Source organism: Geospiza fortis, unplaced genomic scaffold (assembly GCF_000277835.1).
Source record: "Geospiza fortis unplaced genomic scaffold, GeoFor_1.0 scaffold429, whole genome shotgun sequence".
Lineage (NCBI taxonomy): Eukaryota > Metazoa > Chordata > Aves > Passeriformes > Thraupidae > Geospiza > Geospiza fortis.
The window spans coordinates 2164507-2171912 of NW_005054411.1; positions in this window are offsets into that span (position 1 = coordinate 2164507).

Here is a 7406-nt window from a genome sequence, read left to right on the forward strand (position 1 = left end):
CTGGCAGCGGCCCGGGCTGTGGGACGGGTTATTGCCCACTGAGCGTCCCGTCCGCACGTCTGGAGCGGGGCGCTCCGCCGTGCTGAGCAAAACAGTGAGGCGGAAAACTCCGCGAGTGCCCGGGGCAATGTGGCTTCACCTGTAGCTGTGTGCATCACCCCGGCTGACGGCCTTCCCGAGGGACCCCCGTGAGAGCCGGCCCGAAACCCATTCCCCGCCTACCAACGACCTCGCGTGTGAAAAATGCGTATTTTATGATTGGCTTCTCGCAAATATTAAAATGCATATTATACGTGTTGTGTTAGAAAGTAATGCTGTATTAATTCTCTTAAGTAGTGTGTTAAATATAGTTTTAGGTTATAAAAAATGTTAAAATAGAAACTATGCTATGTAAGATACTTTTTTTAAAGAAAAGACTTGCAGCGAGATCGCAGCCACAGGACACCTAAATCTTTCAGAGAAAAAGAATTTATTGCCCTCTTATCAGAAGAAATTAACTTCTTCCCACCTCGAAGGCACTGTTAGGATTCAGAAGAAGAAGTTGACAATTACCAGACAGAACCCTGTATTTGAATAGAATTTATGCATCATGTATGAAGTGTAGGAATATGCAACAGGCATATTCCTACACTTTTTAAGGGTTAATCCTTTGTTAGTGGGGGTCCTTCTTCGGGCTCGTGCTGCCCAGAAAAAGGTACCCGGACGTCTGTAACTCTTTGTCTCTATTGTCTCATATTGTCCTAATTCAAATTGTCCAAATTATGATTACTCTAATTGTATTACTATTTTTATAACCATTTTATTACTATTAAACTTTTAAAATTTTAAAAACAAGTGATTGACGTTTTTCACATTGCGGAAAAAACCTGAATTCAGATCATACTCTAGCAAACCTGGGCGGCTTGCTGGCCATGGTTTGCTCAGTATGTTCTAAATTCAGGTTAGAATTTAGAACATACTCGAGCATACACAAGCACAGGTGTGGGCACAGGCACTTGAAGAGCATAAGTTTTGTTCAGTTTTTTTATGTGTCCATGGAGCTGCTGGGCCCTTTCTCTTTGCAGCCCAGGTTCTGGCATCCTTTGGGTGGAAACGTGCTGCCGGAGCAGGAGCAGCACCTGCAGCCAGCAGAACTGCCCCTCACAGCGGGCACCTCTGGCTGCTGCTCTCCGTGCCCGGCTGCTGCCTCTCCCCAAATCCAAAGCACTTCAGTTCTCTCTGTTACTAATTGTTGGAAATAGATAGACAAAACTATTCCTTGTAAGATCATAGCAGGGAAATATGGCATGAAGCTGCTTGTTTGACATGGCCAGAAGCCGCTAATTGTCTTCTTTGAAGATGTTAAAAAACATGAAGGGGGTAGCTGCGGCTACAATAAATCTGTGACAAATCTGACAGTAGGTAGGGTTGAGATTTCATCCTGACGAGGAGTCTGTGACACACGACTTTGTGCAGTGGGATGGATAACAAGCACTTATCAGCACCATGATGGTCCTGCCAGAAAAAAAAAAACAACAGCTAATCACAGAACACAGTTGTTTTCTGCGTTTCTGATGAAATTATTTTGAAGGTGCGATTATCAAGGCAAAACTCTAATGTCCAAAGAGAAGGTTTTCATTGTTACTGACTGCAAATTCACCCCCTGTTCACTCATTCTGAGGTACATAAATACTGATCTCACCCATCACCTTGAAATGCCCATGCAATGCTCAAAGGTCCAACTTTTTCTGTGCTGATATTTTTTAGAGAGTGTTTAAACAACTTCATTGTATTTTGGGTCTTTCATCACTATGTGTTATGTATTTTATTGTAAGAGTATTTCCATTTTGTTTTGTTGGGTGGGGTTTTTTTCCTTCAAAATACAGGAGAATTTAAATTTTTGATACTAACATCAGCAGTAAGAAAGAAAAAATCAATGTAGTGACTGAGTTTCTCCTTTAATTACGTTTTCCTTCCTAAGTTCTGAAACTGAAATAAGTGATCATGTGTTAATGAAAAAAACATCCCACTGTATATTAATTTTACTTTGACTTTGAAAACATCCAAGAGTCATTTTCTAGTGTGGATTATTGTATTCCATACCAAACTAGTTCAGGAAGTTAAATCTGAATCAGAAATAAAACTTTATGCTGGGGTTAATTATATCTTTCTGAAATATTTTTATTTCTAGTTTTATATGCAAGTCCACCTAAGAAGGATTAAGATGGTGTAAAAAGAGATTACAGTGATAATTACTGGGACAGGGAGCCTATGTGGTGGTTAATGTTCTTTACATTTTTCCATTGTGTAGGATTTGGGGAAGCACAGGCTGAGGAGGAAAAGCATGAGCCAGTGTTCTGCATGTGGCATCATACTAGGAGAGCACTGAAGGAGGCATCTTGGAAGAGTAGGAGTATCAGAGTGACAGAAGAGAGATGGAGGCGTTTGGAGGATGCCTGAAAAATACTGCTGTGGCATCAACACTCCCAGTCATGAGCCTCCAGATTTGGAATGTAGATTACACAGTCAAAATATGAGTATTTGTGTGTGTGATTTGGAGAATTGGAAATCCACTGGTAGAATTGGAAAACTGGGGTGAAATTATACTTATGTGAAATAGACTCAGACTAATAAGTTATTATTTGAATGATGTTATCACTGTTGTTTTTCAGTTCTCAGGGTTTCTTTCTAAAACTAGTAAAGTGGGTTTAAATACAAAGTAGTTTTAATTTATCACTATGAATTAACACAGAAGCTTAGTTTCAATAAGCAAGTAGGGAGCATTTATCAGATGTCAAGTCTTTCCAGCCATGACCATTAAAGAATATTTGGTAAAGAGGCATTACAGTCACAAGACACACAGATATTTTCCCTGGAATATGTGATGGTGCTTCCCCAGAGTGCTGCATGGAGATATTGGTGGGGAAAGGAGTGGGCAATTAAAGCAGGACTGGTTCTCTAAGGCCTGATGGAACTGATGTCCCAGTGCTCTGTCACAGTGGAGAAAAAAACATGTGTGATCTATACATTTCTTGAACACATTACAGGAAGACTCAAGGAACAAATTAAGATGAACATAAATGTATTTCTCCCTGAGGCATGAGAGTAGAATGAGCAAGAAGGATGCATGCATTACTCCAAGGGGATAAAAGCAATAAACTACTCGTGTCCTGACAGGGGTGATGGTGTTTCACTCTCTGGGAAAGAATGGTTTTGAGCAGCTGGACTTACTACCTTGAATGTAGAAAATGGATTAACGATCCATTAACACGATGTGTTAGTTACTTTCTAAATAAATTAATTAATTTTAAAAGCCAATTTAGGGAAAACTAGTTTCTTTTGACATTTCTGAAATATTTTAATGCCCATCACTTTTCATGAATAGCATTGGAATCAAAAGTCTTGGTTCAAAGACGAGGAGGAGAAATAATGACAGCACTTTCCAGTACTTGTGTGGCTGGAATATTCACAGATGATGTGGGAAAACCAGTTCACATCTCTGCTCTGCCTGCAGGGATCTGAACCCACATCTTCACCATGAGATTATAGGAAGTGCAAGTGCTCTCCCTTCCTGAGGGAAGGGTGAAAGTAGCCTATATTTTCAGTCTTTCTCCCAGTGAAATTGAGAAGGAAAAGTAAAATGGAAACTTTGTGAGCTGTGAATCAGCAATGCTTTGCTTCCATCTTTTCCAATGAGAGTTTTGACAATCATGTCTTCCCAGCCTCTTCTGTCCAGTGTGATGACATCATCATAAGAGTCTCTAATGCAATGTAATCTGCAAAAATATTACTGAAAGCATGTAATTGTTTTAATGGAACACTGAAACATGGTGTGATTTAAAAGGAATAAAATGTTCTTTATTAGATGTGGAAATGGTTTTGCTATAGGTATCTGAATGGCAGACAGGCAGCAGTAGAATGTTTGGGTTGAAATCAAGATTTTCTTCTTCATTAATTGTGGAGTCTTATAAGCCATGAAAATAACATAATTTGGATTAAAAAGTGGGAGTCCCATCCCTGAAATTGCACTGATGCGGTTGTTTAGAGTTGGTCCATTATTGCATTCTCCAGACTACACACTGCAGTAATTTAGTAATTAAAGTTACATAGTAATTAAAACTGCTACCCCATAACAATAATTTTATAACTACACATCTTGGATTCCATTTCTGGAAGCTGACACCTTTAAAAGTAAGTGCACACCAGTAGTCCCTTTACTTAGTACCCTGTGTATTTTAGTGGAAAAAATTATTGACTTTGGTTTGCATCTGAAATCCCAATATTTACATAAATAACCATTTTGCTTTGGAGAGCAGAAGATTTTTCTACTGCAGGACAAATTCAAGTTGCTCCTCAAGTGGATAGAGACACCCTGCTTGTAGAAGGGTTAAAATACTTCCCAAATAGAGGCTCATTCTGGAATTTAATTAAGTATGTTTAAGATCATGAGAATTAGATACTGATAAAAGGTTTTATTGATTGAAATTGTGTCTTCTACTTGCTAGCTTGTGTTGCAAAATGACAGGAATAGTTTTAGCAGCAGCCAGCATTTCTGATAAACTGTACATTCTCTATCTCCATTCTGGCCAGCAGGTACTGTCTGTGTCTGTCCATGGAAAGGAGCTGTTTCTTTTGACACAGGAGGAAAAGTTTAGAATTTGTAAGTCCTTTCAGACTATCATTTGTGTAATAGTAAAGTGGGAGTTAAATTTTATGGAACTACTGAAATATTTACTGAAAAGCAGCAAACACTTTATACCTAAATTATCCTGGCCGTCATGTGCATGAGTAGAAAGTAAAACAAGACTTTATGCTGAGAACAGACAATGCACTTTTTGATAATTGCTGTATTCATTGCAACTTCTTTGCAACATGAGTATCACAAACATACTTAATACTCTAGTAACAAAGATCATTAAATATGAACATATTTTTTTGAAAATCAATTCTAAATTCCCTTAAAAATCTGTTTTTTTTTTTAATAGATTTTAGTCTGAGCACATTCCCGTGTTATTTGGAATGTATGAATTATTCAATAACCAGAGCCAATATCATGATAGCTTTAACAAAGACTACTAGCCATTCTATCTAGATCGAGTTTCTTAGCTGGTTTCTTGCTGCCATGAAGGATTAACTCATAAAATCACTTCGATTTAGCAAGAGATGTCAAAACATCCAGCAGGTCTAACTGGTTTTCTTCCAGTGTCATTCAAAATAGTATGTGGTTTTAGCACTGGTTCATGTTTCTGTCAGCTGCTATCTATAAATTTTCAGTATAATGAATTCAGACACAGTAACTTTAAGAAAGTTTGGTACTAGTACAAAAATTTTATGTTTGATTATTTGTGCATCTGCAACACCTAATAGTCTTAAAGACTAAGACTAGATAGTCTAAAGTCAGTTTTGGGGATTAAAATTCCAGCCTTCCTGTATGGGTCAGGTGTTTATAATTTTAGTACCTCTCAACAGCAATATAGCTGTACAGTAGGTCATTTTCAACTTGGGAAATGCTGCAGTTTCCTGTAATCTTGTACTGCAGGTATGATAGCCTGACTCATAAACTAAGATGACCTCAAAGTCTGATTGGAGTAGTGTATGCTAAAAGATTGCCCAGAGAAAGGCTAAGGTTCATGTGAATTTTTGAGTTAGGAAAATAAATTTGTGAGGAATAATCTATTTCTGTGATGCTGTGTATAGATCAGGGTATGCTGTGTCATTTCACTTTTCTCCTTCTTTCCCCTCCTAAGTCCTGGGAGGGCGTGGGAGAAGATATTTTAGGTATCTTTAGATAAGACCTATAAAAGAAATACATCTCTTGAATGAATAAAGTGTTCTTGTCTGTTCCAATGATTGCCCAACTCCTTTTAATCTCTCCTGCCTCTTGAATGCTGTCACGTGGCTTATTTGGGACTCTAGAGAAGTTCAAGTCAATTTTCTGCTAAGCAGATGAGAGAGCAACAACAAAGTCTATTCATACAACATCAAACAGAGCTTTATCTTCAGGACAACATATTGCAGGCAGTGTGATACACTTCAGGAAGAGCGAGGAATGCCAAAGCTCTAGCTTGTCCTGCACACACAGTATTTGATTTGTGCACAGATCATATGGTCAGTTTGGTTAAGTCTGGCCTCAGTGACAATAGTATCTAAGATGTTATCAATAAAATTAAAAGGGCTAGTATTCTCTTCATCATTTTGAAGGAGTCTAAGGAATGGTGGTAGGAAAAATGAATTCATTAATATTAACGCTGCTTCAGAAATTTTAACTGGAAGTACACATACGTTTGCAATAATTTTCCCATATGAGCACCACAGATAAATATTATCTGTTTGAAGAATGGTTTCTTTTTACTTCTCCAGAACATCTAATAAAATGACTGTGACACAAATACCATGAAGTGAGCATCCTCCACACTAGATTTTGTCAAAATTTTATCTCCATTACTATGGCTTAAGAATGATCTGATAGCAGCTGCCCTGAGGTATGAATTATATTACAAACTGTAGAAGAAGAAGGCAGTTCTGAAATGCTTATTTAAAGCTAGGTAGAGTTGTGATAAAATTAAATAACCATTTCAATTTATTGAGGATACACTGATAGACTGCTATATTTAAAAAGATAGCAAATAGAACGGAAAGGTACTGTAGCAGTTACTGAAGACATACATTTCTTACTGATGTTCAGATTTTAGTTAACATTTAAAGTCTTTCAGATTTCTGGTTGATAAAATTGTTTATATCCTCTCTCTATGTGCAAAGGTGTTCCTGGACGTTACCCATCTTATTAACGCTTAGAAAAATTTTAGATTGGAAAATACCTCTTATTTCATCAAATCCAACTATTAACCCAGCACTTCCAAGTCCACCACCTAATGATGTCTCTAAGCACCACATCTACGTATTTTTTCAGCTCTTCCAGGGGCAGTACCTCTTGATTTCTTCAGAGTTGTGATTATCTAGTGAATCCCTCATCTTTACAGAAAATGTGTTCTGCTTTTCAAAAGAGGCTAAATTTTTCTGGGGATCCAGTATTGAGGTCCTCACATTTGCTGTTTCACATGTTGCTTGAAACACGTTGCATGTGATACTCTTTGTCAGAAAAGTTTCCAAACACCTGCAAATGCTCCTTGCAAGTGTTGATGACTTCATTACAGGAAGATGTTATAAAGAATGCTTGAAAAGTAAAAATGTCTATTTTGGCTACTCACTTCTCTGCACTGGTCACCAAGGAGAAGACTTCATTTTGGAAGCCATTATGATAACATACTACAAAACAGATACAATTATTACATGGGGGGTAATCTAAGAAGGTTGTAAGAGCCAGAGACAGACCTCCTGCTAGCTGAAACATGACAGGTGGATTTTTGCTGAATGACTCCTTTAAATCCAGGAGAAATGGATGTGAGCTAGCAGGACGTATTCTCAGC